Here is a 15,143-nt window from a genome sequence, read left to right on the forward strand (position 1 = left end):
CCGGCGAAGCGGGACGAGCGGCCAAGCTGCGCTCAGGTGGGCAGCCGGGGCCGGGGCCGGGCTTAGCGCTCACGCCGAGGGGGTTGTGTCGTGGTGCAGCCCCCTGCTTACCCAGAGCCCGCTCTGTGGTACCACGCTACGGTTCGATTCACTGAAATGGCAGAAAACGCTCATTTTGGGGGTAGGTGAATGAGATCAATCACACAGAATCACAGAATTGTCTAGGTTGGAAAAGACCTTGAAGATCATCCAGTCCAACCATCAACCCAACATTAACAGTTCCCAACTACACCAGATCCCTCAGCGCTACGTCAACCCTACTCTTTAAACACCTCCAGGGATGGGGACTCCACCACCTCCCTGGGCAGCCCATTCCAACGCCCAACAACCTGTTCTGTAAAGAAATGCTTCCTAATATCCAGTCTAAACCTTCCCTGGCACAACTTGAGGCCATTCCCTCTTGTCCTATCGCTTGTTACTTGGTTAAAGAGACTCATCCCCAGCTCTCTGCAACCTCCTTTCAGGTAGTTGTAGAGGGCGATGAGGTCTCCCCTCAGCCTCCTCTTCTCCAGACTAAACAACCCCAGTTCCCTCAGCCGCTCCTCGTACGACATGTGCTCCAGACCCTTCACCAGCTTCGTTGCCCTTCTCTGGACACGCTCGAGTCATTCAATGTCCTTTTTGTAGTGAGGGGCCCAAAACTGAACACAGTCATCGAGGTGCAGCCTCACCAGTGCCGAGTACAGGGGTAAGATCACTTCCCTGTCCCTGCTGGCCACACTATTTCTGATACAAGCCAGGATGCCATTGGCCTTCTTGGCCACCTGGGCCAGCCAGTGTTGGTCGTGGTCAGAGAAAGGCCAGCCCCGGTGTGAGGGAGAGGGAGGATCCTGTGGCTGGAGGTGAGATGAGGAGAAGGAATGAGACCTGCCCTCCTCAGCGCAGGCCTCCTGCCCCCGTGGCCCTACCCCATTCACCCACCACCCAGCACCCACTGGAGCTGCCTGGTGAACAGCATCGGGGAGACTCCTCTTGGGCTGCAACTATTGCCCTGTAGCAAGCTCTCCCCACCCCAGGACAAGGGATTCTCCTAAAGGGCATTGCTTTTTTGCTTAAAGCAGCAGTGGTTAGAAAGGAAGACAGCTTATCAGGCTTAAATCAGCAGGAGTTCTTATGAAGTCAGGCAAATTCTTGAAAACTGAATTATTCATGGTTGTATTCAAAACATAACCATTCCCTTGCCATGTTGGAAATCCAGATGAAATGCTTTCGAGCTGGAGCTGCATACCCCCAGAGGTACTTTTGTTAGCGCACTTAAAAAACCCAGCTCTTTGACTTGTCTTGAGATCAAAGCTGTTTGGGAAGCAGGAGCCTCCTCCCAGAGTGCACAGGACCTTGCCCAGCCGAGCTCGGGGCTTGCTGGAAACCCACAGGGTAAAAGTCGAGACTCAAGTTGTATAACTGAGCACAAAATGAAACTGACTTTTAATTTCACTGTCCAAGATGAGTGCAAACAGATAAACACATGGAACAATGGCAGAGGGTCGATTAGATGTAATTTTTCTGTAGCTCAGTGCTTTGGTGGAAGGAAGTTAGCATTTATTTATGATGGGTTGGTCCATAACACAGAGAAGCTGTAGCTGTGAATTAGGACCCGCATTTTGCTAGGTGCTGTACATATTTAGAAGCCCCCTCAAACATGAAACCTTTGGCCAGAGACCATAGCATAACTGCACCATACAATACCTGCACTGTACAGAAGAAACATGCTTGTGTTTTCAGTGGATGCAGTTTACATCCTGAAGCCCCAATTACTGTGCAATTCTATGCGCTTTGGATCATACACACAAAGCATGACCCATGGAAATGCTTTGTGGGACAGTGTCTCCCCCAAGAGCATTTTCTTAGAAGAGGTGGGACTGGCAAACAAACTCAGTTTTCCCTTTCCAGAATTCCCTCAGGAAGGACAGCAGGGGAGCACATTCTTCTAGAGGCAGATGAAAAACAGTTATCAGTCCACCAACTCAGGATGTACGTCCCTCTCCTGTAGGGAATACCTGGATCCATGCTTATGACATGTCAGCAGTCACAGAGATGTCTTGTATTGGTACAGCTTCAAGCAGAAATGGAGATATGTAAGCTGTATCATAAAGCTTGCAAAGCAAAGAATACATGTAAAAAACAATATATCTGCTTTCTTTTTGACCTTTGCAGAAAGGGCAAAAACTTTGGCTGTCTGCTCTGAAAATGTCCTGGGCAGATGTAGTGAGCCAGCCACAAAAGGCATTAGCTATAGCTAATTAATTTGCTGAAAGCATTTTGAAAATTATCAAGTTACTTCAACCTGGTAATGTCACTGTTTCTGTTTTACTACTCAGAGTAGAGAATTCTCCAGGGTTGTGATGCATTATCTGGCTTTTCTCAGGCTACTGCCCTGGGACCCATGTTGTTCCCAGGACACTGAGCATCCTTTTCATGGGACGATCTGCACTGTCCAGGATGCTACCTCAGAATTTTGTGCGGGTGGCTTTGACTTAGACTTGGGTTCTGTCTTGAGGTTTGTTGAAAAAAACATGGAGATTTTGCCTGGTGGTGAATGCATGTCCCAAAGAAACAGTGAGGAGAAGGGAGAAAGGAGAACAGAGCAGGAGGGTGAACCTGTATGACTCTCTGGAGTCACTGGGAGAAACAGACCAAGAGCTGGAAGAGCCAGAAGTTTGTCAGAGCGACAACTCCACAGCCTACAACGCCATCACCTGGGGAGGGCTCAGTTTTGGAGCTACCAAATAGGAGAAAAAGTATTTGGTGGAAACCAAGGTGAAGGAGTGGAGGAAAGGTGGAAGATTAACTCAGTGTACAAATTAGATATATTCTGCATCTTCATATTATGGACCAATGAAAACTGAGACATTTTCCCACCTAGCATTGCGGTATTTAGCATGATTTCTTACATGCTCAACTAGCAGTTTCTAGAGATGGTACTTGAGATCAGAGCCCCTCTGTGAAGTCCCTGCCACAGGCACAATGATGAGAGTAATTCTCCAAAGTGCCTGCAGTCCCCAAAGTGATGAGACTGTCCTGGACTGGCGCTGGAGAGATCTGCTGCTTCAGGGGTGGAAATTTCACTTCTTCTCTCCACCATGACACTGAAGAGGTCCCCTGAGGAGGTCCAGGTTACCTCCTCGCCCCTTGTCTCCCCCCAGCCCTACAGCCCTGTTGTTTGCTACTGAGCTCCACAGGTGGATGGTGGAGGCTGCCGGGGATGGGCACTGAGATTGTGGGTGTGCTTAGGTGACCTGAGCCACGCTGTCACTTCTCAGTGGGAGGATGTCCCTGTCCCTCAAGTACTCTCTGTGCACCTGTGGAGCCACACAGAGCCCTGTGCTTGGCACTGCAACGGACCCCATGTACGCTCAGTTAGTGCTTCCCCACTGAGCAGCGGGAATGCCGCATGTCCCCTGGTTTCCTGTAGGAGCCTGACCTGAAGGTTTGTCTTGTCCTCTCTGCCACCTGGTCTGGTTCCCCTGGTGCAGCCATGAGCTGTGTTATCCGTGGCTGGGGGAATGTAGGGGAGAAACAGGCACAACCACAAGTAATGCAAGAAAATCAAACCTGATATAAAACCTGCATCATTTTAATCACAAAGCCTCTGTTGCAGCAGTGCTATTTTGAGGGCAGACGTGGCCAAACTGCCCCTCACTTACTGCTGAACTTCTCCTGAAGGCCAGAGCAGCTCCTTCTAAGGGACACACAGGTCTCTCTGAACTTCTTCCCCCAAGCGAGTCTCAGCCCCTTGTCTTGTCCCAGACTTTAGTCTATGAAAACACAGACTGATCCAGCTCCCTGTCTCTCACGGGCTGGGTGGGTTGGGGGGAGCTTTCGAACAGTCTGATGCATCGCCAGAGGCGGCGGAGAGTAAATGGGATCCAGATGTGTCCTCCAGCACAAGGCTTTTCTTTTGGAAGGAATTTTCCCAGATCTTTCTCCAGATTTGGCTGTCGGGGTTTCTCTCATGACGTATGGCCCCGTGGCTTCCCTCCAGCTCCTGGCCATCAGCATCAGCTTCCCAGGAGAAGAAGGTGTGGGCAAAATACTGCCTGCTCCCTTCCATCACTGCAGCCCACTGCTCGTCCATCCCCCACGCCCAGGGAACAGAGGGCTGATCCTCTCAGGCACCCTGAGCTGGCCCAGACCCCACGCCAGCCCCTCACCCCACTTCAGGAAGCCAACTGTATCCTGGGCTGCACCAAGAGAAGCGTGGTCAGCAGGTCGAGGGAGGGGATTCTCCCCCTCTATTCCTCTCTCATGAGACCCCACTTGAAGTACTGTGTCCACCTCTGGGGTTCTCAGTTCAGGAAAGACATGGATCTGTTGGAGTGGGTCCAGTGGAGGCCACAAAGATGATCAGGGGGCTGGAGCACCTTCTTTATGAGGACCGGCTGGGAGAGTTGGTTGTTCAGTCTGGAGAAGAGAAGGCTCTGGGAGACCTTACCGCAGTCTTTCAATATATAGAAGGGGCTTACAAGAAAGATGGGGACAAACTTTTTAATGGGCCTGTTGTGATAGGACAGAAGGTAATGGTTTTAAACTAAAAGAAGGTAGATTCAGACTAGATATAAGGAAGAAATTTTTTACAATGAGGGTGGTGAAGCACTGGAACAGGTTGCCTGGAGAGGTGGTAGATGCCCCATCCCTGGAGCATTCAAGGTCAGGTTGGACGGGGCTCTGAGCAACCTGATCTAACTGAAGATGTCCCTGCCCATTTCAGGGGGGTGGACTAGATGACCTTTAAAGGTGCCTTCCAACCCAAACTATTGTGTGATTCTATGAGTCTTCCTTGGGAGTCCCCAGCACACCGCCTGCCTGTTGTGAAGACAACAGGGCACCGAAGTCCTGCTGTATTGACCTGAATTGATGTTTCAAAGCACACAGAGAGTGGAGAGTAGAGCCAAGAATTGAGCCTGGGCTCCATACAGCCTCCCTGCCCTGCACCAGAAATGATGATGAAACATTTATTGATTGCTATGAAGTATCGCTGCACTGAGAGAGCTAAGGCAGGAGTCCACATGGCTCAGCATTTCAAATCCTTTGCCTCAATATTTTTCCAACTACCAAAATGTAGTTTTTTTCTTCCAGTCAGACATTTGGCAGCAGAGTTAAATGAACCCTAAGGTCTGTTATAACTCAGACCCATCTTTAGATAACTTAGAACCATCATAGCCCGGTGATGCATGAGAAAGAGCTCTGTCTTTACAATCTCCTAAAAGCACATATGACTACTGCATCCTGCTTTTCCATTGAGACTTCCAGACATCTTCCAGCAGGATCACGGGGTGAGTTGCAGGAACCTAATATCAGCACTGTGTCATCTTGTCTGTTTATTTGGTGAATTTAGATTTTCATACATTAGTGCAATATATAAATTCAAAAGATAATTCACTTGGGGGAAAAAAAATATGTCTGGGACTCCAAGGTTGAGGAATTTAAACCAAACTCTCTTTCAATAAATGCAACCCATTAAGAGCCTCTTTACTGTCTATTTGAATATTTCAATTTAAAATGATACTTAGAAAGAGTAAATAAAATACGGTTCAGTTCTGCAAATTAAATTTATCTTCAGTTAAAGTCCATTGAGAGGTACCCCTAGGGTGAATTTGCCCTACATCTCATTTCTGCCCTGGGGTGTTTTCATAGCAGTCTGAGTCATCCAAAGCTCCCAAGCTGAATTAATTTCTGAATCTCATAGTTGATATCCCACAGACAAAGCCATATCTGTGATTCAGAAAAGCGCTGATTAATACCGAGCGGGAGGAAGCCAGGCACTGCTGTTTGCTCCTGCCCATTTCCCTGCAGCTTGCTGAAGTCAGCCGGCCTTTCTGCAGGGCCCGCGTGATGCTGGCTGGTGCTGGGGGAAGGCAGAGACCCCAGCAGATGGAATGGGGAAGCCACGTGCGTTGGCATGAGGGTGCTTTCCCCCTCCCAGCAGCTGGCAGCAGCTGCTCTCAAATACATCTCCTGAGGCAGCAGCCAGGACTTCTGCCACAGTTATGCCCTCTGTAAGCCCAGCTAGCACTCCATTGCTCGTGCTACAGCATGTCACCAGTTTCATCCCTCCCTGGGGTTCAGCTCCAGCCTTTCTAGCCTGTCCTGGACCTGTGGGGAAGGTCCTTCCATGGCTTTTTGCTTTTGCCTGCTGGAGAAGCGCTGAGCTCCTTTAGGAGGGAGGAGACCCTGCCTCGCTGGAGACACCTCATACCAGAGCTTCATATGGCAACAAGCGATGGTCCACAGCCAGCGAGCTCTGCCGTGGGATTTCTCACGTCCTCCACATGCTGGTGAGACACTGAGGAGCTGCACGCACCAGTGGCGATGCCTCAGGCAGCTGGAATTTTTCAGCATTTTTGCCTCCTCTGCTTTTCCTCTGAGCATTCAGATGCTTTTTGGGCACCAGGCAGAGGGACTGCCCCTGCCTGGTGGGGACAAGGTGGTGAGCTCTGAACTCGCAGTGCCCTCATCCTCCTGCAGCTTTGGCTGGGCTTGGAAGCCTTTCAGCTGGAGCAAGCAGTGCAAGCCCGGCTGTGCGGGGGATTTGCAGCCACTGAGCAGGTCCCTGTGCAGCTGCCCGTGGCAGGGCCTTCTGGCGGGCGGTGGGGTGGTTCTCCTGCTGTGCTTTGGTACATAGGCAGATGGTGCCATCAAGATGATTAACAGCACCGAACCCAGTTTGCCAAGAGCCTATTGGTTTTCCAGAAGGGTAACAAATTTTCTCCTTATGTACCAGCACCAAGCCCAAAGTAATCTGCTATATAGCAGGAGGGAAATCAGCTTTCAGCGTGATTTAGTGAGGGCCTGTGTTGCATCCAGACACATACCAATATGATCTTTCTTGAGTGCTGTTACATACTACCTTAATAATTAATTAGAGATAAACAACATTTATGTTTAACACTAATTTGTAGCTGAGTTAAGGCAGCAGACTGAGTGCCAGGGTTGGGTCCTGTGCTGGGTGGACGGCTTCCTGATGAGTCACAGTGAGTAAGGATTGCCCCTGGGCTCTTCTTCTCCCCAGGGGTCTTTGAGATTGGGTGTATGACCACGTAGAGAAGCGACTGCGGTGCCAGCACTGTATTAACATCTTTTCTTGACAGATTGAGAATCTGTGAAGACCTTTGATTAGCAGAGCTTACCAGTCATGATGATTTGCTCTTGTCTTAAAGCATTTGGGTTGTGGCCAGGCAACAGCAAGGGACCTCATGAGACCCTGACACCGTCAGGACCTCCTCCCTCTCCTCTGGGGTAGTTCAGCCCCTCATGTTAGGCACTGTACAGACACGTAACAAAAAGATGGTGCTGAGTTTGCAATCTCATCTCTTGATCCATATGGCTGTTGTCACAGAAGTGTGTCAAAAAACCCTGATAGATGTCACCATGAGACTTTTCTGTATCCATCTAATTATAAAGCCAAGTCCATCTTATAATGGAAATACGACGTCTGAGTAGTAACAGAGGAAAATAACAAGTTTGGTTTCAAGGTGTCGGATGCTGCTCATTCCTGAGCCTTTAGCTTTCCCTCTGTGGCCCCTGCTCCAGGCTGAAGCATTGGCTCAGTGAAGGGGACCATGACGATGCTCTGACAACTGCTGCAGGGGCTGATCGAGCCCTGTGGCCCTTGAGTTCCAGTTGTTGGGGAAGAAGCCAGTGTGCCCTTTCCAATGAGACTGGGATAAAGAGAAGCAAAAGTCTGATCTGCCTCCATCTTATTTCAGAGCACCATCATCTGTTGGCAATTTACTACTAATGCAGCATATACCATGTTTACAGCAGGTCACTGGAAACATACCTGGACCCATTCATCGTTTTTAATACCAAAGCAGTGCTTTAGTGCAACATTAATTTAAATTTACCTTCCTGCAGAAAACTGGTGTACAGGGAGCCTTCCAAAAGATGCATTTTTATTAGCTCTCTCTTCTACATTTGGCTGCTGATAAATATTTATTTAGACTTACCCTGCCAAAGGCTTTAAACACAGCCACACTTCACTTTCTTCCAGTGGTAAGTGGTGGCAAACAGCGGCCAACGATGGGCAGATCCTGTAGGTCAGGCAGGCACGGGCAAACCCGTAAGTGTCTTCCCATGGTGGCTGGGGAGTGTGACTAAAGCCTCACCACATGAACACCAAGGAGGTCAGGGGCAGGGTGGGGGGAGGAACCCCAAAAACCCGGTGGATGACCTGAGCCCCTGATGCAGCCCCTCCCAGGGCTGTTCCAGGGGACCCTCAGCCCAGGGTCCAGGGGGACACCCAGCTCCCTGAGCTAAAGGGAAAAGCTCCTTCAGTCTGAGGGGGGTAAGTTATTGCCTGAGGGACACAGGACACATTATGGGACTTACTGTGGGATGTTTAGGGGAGGAACCAAGGGTAGGAAAAGGGAGGAATATGGGTGGTTTGGGAAGGAGCAAGCATGGGAAAACAGAACGGCAAGGGGATAAAAGGGGCCAGTGACATACAAAGAGTTGGCTGGTAGGTATGTCTGTCTAGCCATGCCCTGCACCTGCTCAGCAGGGCCTGTCTTCTCCTTGAACTCCTTTTCAGATGCTTTTCCTGGGTGAAGGACTCTACTCTATGTGTACATGTGTTTGGGGGTCTAGGTGAATCACTGGAGAATGTCAAGCCAGACTAGCTGGTGAGTGGGATAAGAGGCTTTGGGAGCCAGGTATTGAAGCAGCTGTAAGCCTGGACTAGATGCTGGAGGATCAGAGGTCTGTGCATTGTCTACTGGAGGGACCAGGGGGTCCTGGCCAGCTTCTGTGGAGATTGTGGGGTCTGGAAGTCAGATGAGACCTGTTTGTGTGTCTTTGTGCAAGAGCCAACTGGAGGTGAGAGGATCCAGGGGCCAGATACTGTGTTGACTGAGTGTCTCGGGCCAGTGGCTAGGGGGATCCATGGTGTATATATGTCTGTATAAATATATATATATATTCTATTAATGGGCTTTCATCTGACCAGCCAGAGAGCAGAACAGGATGAGGCCTTTGGTGCTGCTTGTGTTTGTATGTGTTGAGCATTTCTGTGTTGCTGGCCATGTATATATATAGATATATGCCTACTTGGAATACATGCTTAGCCCCACTGCCAGCTGGACCTGGGGGTGGAGAGCTGCGGCAGCCTTGCCTCTACTGGGCCATTGGATTTGGCAGCCTGTGACAATGACCTGTTCACATGGGCTAGCAGTTGTATTTGAGGAAAAGGACTGAAAAGGAGAAGATTACTCTTTTTAATGCCTTCAAGCCTGCAAACTCTCTCTCATCAACCAAAGTTGGATGATGACAGGCAGCTAAATCCCCTGCTCCCAGCACCTAGGCACATTCACCCTGCAACACTGCTTGGTTCAGACACACTTGGGCTGACAGAGTTGCTCCCAATGGCATCAAACTGCTCAGAAACCAGTCATTGATGTGATTCCCAAATCGGATGTTCCTCTACCAGTCTGTCTCCTCAACAGGCACAGCCCATGGGATGTGCTGAGACAAGTCCTACCCCAAAGCTGTCTCACCCTGACACTGGAAGTAGCTGTCATAAAGCACGTGTTTAGGAACTGAGCAGATTGAAATGTGAACACATCAACAGTGTGGAGGTACTTTCAATGATGGACAAGTCCACTTGCAGAGATTAAGCTGAACAAAGAGGCTTTCAAGGCCTTAGGGACACCTAAAATTTAGTTTTGGCAAATAAAGTTGCAGTCCTTCTGCCTTTTCATATGCTACTCTGAGCTGCTGTGGAGAAATACCATGATCCAGCCCCATATTTCCATCAAAACATAATAACAAATTACAGGCTCTTGTATCAGTTTGTCATTCTCCAAGTGATTGCGGAGATACACTAAGCTGATGAATTATTTAAAACAGATGCAGTACATTTCAGAAAACGAATTTGATTAAGTTGCAAGATATTATGAAGAAAACTGAGACAAAAGCCTTAGAGAATCTATTTTCGTAAAATATAGCATGCTTCCTGTCTGATGATAACTTTGAGTAAACAGACGAATTAGTGGGTAGACTGATAGATTGTCCACTGGGAAGACATATTTACACAGGAAACTAATACAAAATGGAGAATGGTCTTGCTAAGCAAGACATATTACCCTCTCTCCACTCCATCCACGAAACAGGCAATGAAAGGGAAATAACACGTGGCTTTTTTTAGTTTTAAACTTCTCTTCTTTCCAAAGCCCCGTACTGTGTGGGTATGTTTTTGCTAAAGCACTACTGATATGTCATTTTGTAGATGTTACTGAAGCTTACAGGTTCTGCCTAAATCTCTGTACAAAACACATTCTAGATTGTCACGGCTTTCGTGGCTTATCCTTTATCAGATGAGATCTGGAAGGGGTGTTTGAAGACATGAGTGTCCAGGATCTTGTCTGTTTTTTTCCCAACAGAGTCAGCTTGTCTACAAACCTTGTCTTGATGATATTCTTAGGCATGCAGGCTACTGCAACACTATTACATGAAATATGTAAACTATCTTTGCACTGAAAATGGAAAATTGCTCTTACATATTGCCTTATTATTATTATGTACTGATTTTCTTTCTTTCTATCTTTCTCTTTATTTCTACTGAAAGACATCAATATAATTTATTTGCATATTTGCTTCACTGAAATTGCAAAGAAGCTCTTATTTAATTGCGATGCATATCATCATATTCACCTAATACAGTATAAATTCCCCTGCTGTTTCAATTGGACATATGTCTTAAACTGTTGTGGTGGAGAGTAAACAGTGTATTTCATCTTAGAAATGGCCCTGTTGAATGATACATGAATGTTCAGTTAATTTCCATCTTCTCTTCTGCAGTACTTCTTTCCTTTGCTTTTTGTTTTCCTTAATAAAAAGCCATATTTAATATTTAAATTGACAAAAGTAAAAAAAATGGTTCATAAAACAGTCTGTGATTTTCCTTTCCTCTCCCTTTCCTTCTCCCCCTCCCTCTTCCTCTTCTTCTCCCCTCCCTTCCTCTCCCCTCCAGTACTGGAAGAATGACTTGCGTTAGAGGGTAGCACTTCTGGCTCAAGTCTAGCCTGGATATTGACTGTTGGCAGTTTACTTCTATATAGATTTATCACTATTGATTTTTGTTCCAGGTTTAAGAGATGGGCATGTATCACTTTCCCAGTGTCAGTCTCATACAGACTTTGTAGCTCTCCCATGGCGAATATCTGAGCTCTTCACATGCATGAGTACAACCACCAAGCCAGCAGGCCTGGGGGTAGGAAGCCCAACATCAGCTGGTGGGTGTGTGTGCACTGCCTGCTGCAGAGACTCCTGAAGATGCAGCCTGAAATGGGAAGGATGAACTAGCACCCATCGAGCTCCGTGCTGCTATGGGGGGCACTGCTTCCTTCCAGCTACTTTGCAGCACAGATGTGCGCAGTCTCCTCTGTACAGTCATACAGACCATAGTTTGCGGTGGAATAGAGAAGCAACCCCAGATACATATGTCTTAGTCTAGTATCCTGACTACTGGGCTATACCCCCTTCTTTCTGAGTCACAGGCCAGTGCTAAAATACAAAAAAGGAAACTATACAATCTGTGGATTTCTCATGGGAGCCAGATGCCCTAAAAGATGGACAACTGTCCAACAGATTTCTTAAACAGCCACATAGTAACCTGCTCTTGCAAAAATGCTCTGAGACAGATAAAGAGGAAGAGCATTTGGATTTTTTGACAGAAGTGACAAAAAGAGAATTTATACAGCTTTAGCAAAAGGATGATGAAAAAACCTCCCACGGATTTCTCTTTTCCAGTTGCGGAGGAGTATACACTGGAAAGAGATTACCAAATTTTTATTTCACATAAAAACAATAAAAAGATTAATGTTAAGAAATAAAAACTATGATCATTGTAACAACAGTTTAATTCAGAGATATGTACAGTGAATACTGGGAGTGAAACCAGTTACCCTTGTCTTGAACAAAGCACCCTTCTGGTGGAAAATACTTGTTTATTTAGATTGAGAACAGACACCAGTCAATACGCTGACCAGCGTCCTACTAAGCAACAGGCAGTGTAAGCTCAGATTCACCAGTGGTCTGAACTTTCCAAGCAGTAGGTGCGTAGCATCTTTGCAAAACTGCCTCTCTCCAATTCAATACCCCACATCAGAGGCACCTGAGACACCTGTGTTAACTTATCAGCAGTTTAATTCTCCCCACCCACAGATACGCATACAAAATGGAAATAACCATTTAAACCTATCTACATAAAACAACTCTTTGAAATGAACTAACGCATTTTACTACCTGAATCAGGAGAGCACGTCTATCTACACAGCACACACATCCAAGTTGCATGGGGAGAAGAGTGTTACAGTTTCGGTACAATATCAGGTTGAATCGACGGGATTATTATAAACAGAGAGGAGAGGAAATTGAGGTTAAGAATGGTTCAGGAGGCAAAAGGGAAAGGGCATTGAAAACAGGTCAAGAAAAAGAAATCTTCAGGAAGTAGATGGTTCACAGTTACTTTAGGCAGCAGTTTAAGTTTCTCAGTTTTGAAAATGGAAATAACACCTACTTATCACCAAGAGGTGGGCTGGTAATTCATGTTGAAAAGTGCTCAGAGATTCTTGGAAGAAAGGTGCTTTTGAAAAGTAAAGTGTTCTCCTTGAAGCATTTGTTATTATGCCACAGTGTGATTGTGGACTTCAAAACTGCTATTAAAAAGTGATGTAGAAGGAAAGCAGCAACCCATCCAATAATGAATACCTGGCCAACTCCAGTATTTCTACCTATGATACCATCAACAGACAAATACTGGTGGGTAATAAAAAAATCTTAAGTGTATATTTTACTAGGTCTCTCACCTGGAAAAGCTAGTTTGCTACGTGTACAGTTCCAGGTGGCATAATCAGTTTAGAAATTTGTGTTTATTCTCATTTTGTTTCCCCCTGGGAAACCGTAACCACGCTTCCAGAGTGATGAAACCAGCACCGAGGGAGTCAGCAAAAGAAAGTGATAGACTTCCATGTTTTCCCTGTTCATGACAGTTATGCTCAATTAGCCCTGTACCTTTACTTCAGGTTCAGAAAGGGTTTACCTTAAAACATTTCTCTGTCCACTTACTGTGTTACAGCACGTGCCTTCAAATCCTTCAGTCACATTATTTGACTGCTTCCAGACTTGTGCCTTTAATGTCAGTCCATAACTCAGTTCCTTGGGCTGCCAGCAATCAGCGCTTCACAGAAGGGAGGTGTATAGAGACACACCCAAAAAATCTTTCCATTTTGGTCCGTCTCTGTGCCTCTTTGAGATTTTCTGCTTAGGTTGACAGCATGTCTCAGTCTCTTTCCAGATTGTTAATGACTTGCAAAGCTGAGAGCGTGGTTGTTGGCATTCCCTTTACTTCATGTCTTCTGCCTGCAAGTGCTAAGGAAAGACAGAAAGATTTAAGATACATTCAGACCATAAAGACAAAGAGATTTAGAAACTGAAGTCTGGTCTTTTTACTTCTCTACTTTTAAAGTAAGAATTCTATCAAGAACTGGATTATCCTACCCCAGAGCCAGGCTGGTTTACCCCAGTTTATTTACCCTGAATGTGTTCTGCCCTGAAGAAGAGGTGGAGATAGCACTGCCTTCAGTGTACCCTATGCTATACATTGCATTCCTGATGCATTTATGAAACCAAGCCCAGGCCAGCCCTACAAATGAATCCTGGTGAAAGTCAGACCTGTTCTGCCAGTCAGAAACCCATGGCTATTAGCAGAGCAGACTACTGGCGGAGGGGGGTGGGGGTGGGGGCGTAGGGGGGTGGGGGTGTGTGGGGGGGTGGGGGTGGGTGTGTGTTGGGGGGGTGTGTGTGGGGGGTGGGTGTGTGTTGGCACCCTTCCCTAAGGACATCCTTCAAGGAAGCCTATGGAACAGAAACCTCGTCAGCACAGCTGCTTGACACTAAACCTTGCTACCAGGAAGCTGGGATTAGATTCCCTGAACAACATGTTCTTGTGCTTGTCCCAGCAGTGCTGTTTTAGGTTCCTGTCCTAATCTGTGTGTATCTCCCTTGGACAAAAAACCTCTGTGAAGAACTTGGTCATTTCCATTTCTCAAGACCAGTACTCAGCTCAAATCTGGAATTGTTCTCTTCAGCCTGATTTGGAGGTGGAGAAGGAAACAAATCCAACAAAGTGTGACACTTTGCAGATACAAGAGATTTTTTTCCTCCTATGACATAAACGGAGCCCTTACAGTGCCCACACAACAGCAACAAAGACATCTACTTACCTTTCCACATGATGAAATCCAACAACAAAATAACATTAACTCCTCTTACAGAATTCGGCAGCGCCTGTAGTGCCTCTTTCTCATCCTTTTCTCATTTAATGCACATGGGCTAATAATCGCCAGAGCTGTATCAACGCCTTCTTTTGTCTTGGCAGAACACTCCAGGTAAGCATATGCCCCAATGCTGGCACCTAAAGCTTTTCCTACTGCAGTGTTAATTGGCTTGTTGCCTGGAGTAGTTAGCTGCTTCTTAATACTTTCATGATCCCTTAGTTCTACCTTGGTAGCCACCAGAATAATAGGTACTGTGGGGCAGAACACTTTAATTTCTGGAACCCAAAAATCAAGGATGTTTTGCTGTGAGTCAGGCCTGTCCACGGAGAAGCACATTAAAATAACGTCGGTGTCCTTGTAGAACACTGTGCGGAGATTTTGGTAACTGACTTCATTCTTCCCTGCCACATTGAAGAGAATTAGTTTCATCTCTTTCCCATCTACCTCTGTGTCAGTGGTGTAAGCATCAAACAGAGTTGGCTCTTAGGACTTGGGAATCTGTTCATGACACAGAGCAAAGAGGAGGCATGTCTTACCACAGCGGTCATCTCCAACTACAGTTAGCTTTCTCCTAAGAGCAGCCATTCCTTGAAAACCAAGATGTACAAAGTGGATTATTCCCATGCTGTTTTTAAAATTTTTTTTAGCTTTTGTGCAAGGTAGGAGAAGGAGAGGAGGGAAATCCCATTAGTTTGGAATTCTTCCCCTTATCTCCTTTAATCTCTCCATACTCCTGCCTTACCTTTGTTCCTTATTTTTTTCACTTTTAAATTTCTCTGGTATCAGAATCTTCTGAAATTGTGAGTACCT

General features: G+C 46.6%; 1 pseudogene; it reads right to left on the minus strand.

Annotated features, from left to right (window-relative positions):
- Nucleotides 1-14,324: 14,324 nt before the first annotated feature.
- LOC141921637 (ras-like GTP-binding protein RHO) lies at nt 14,325-14,918 on the minus strand (annotated as a pseudogene).
- Nucleotides 14,919-15,143: the final 225 nt, after the last annotated feature.

This window comes from Strix aluco, chromosome 3 (assembly GCF_031877795.1).
Source record: "Strix aluco isolate bStrAlu1 chromosome 3, bStrAlu1.hap1, whole genome shotgun sequence".
In the NCBI taxonomy this organism is placed as follows: domain Eukaryota; kingdom Metazoa; phylum Chordata; class Aves; order Strigiformes; family Strigidae; genus Strix; species Strix aluco.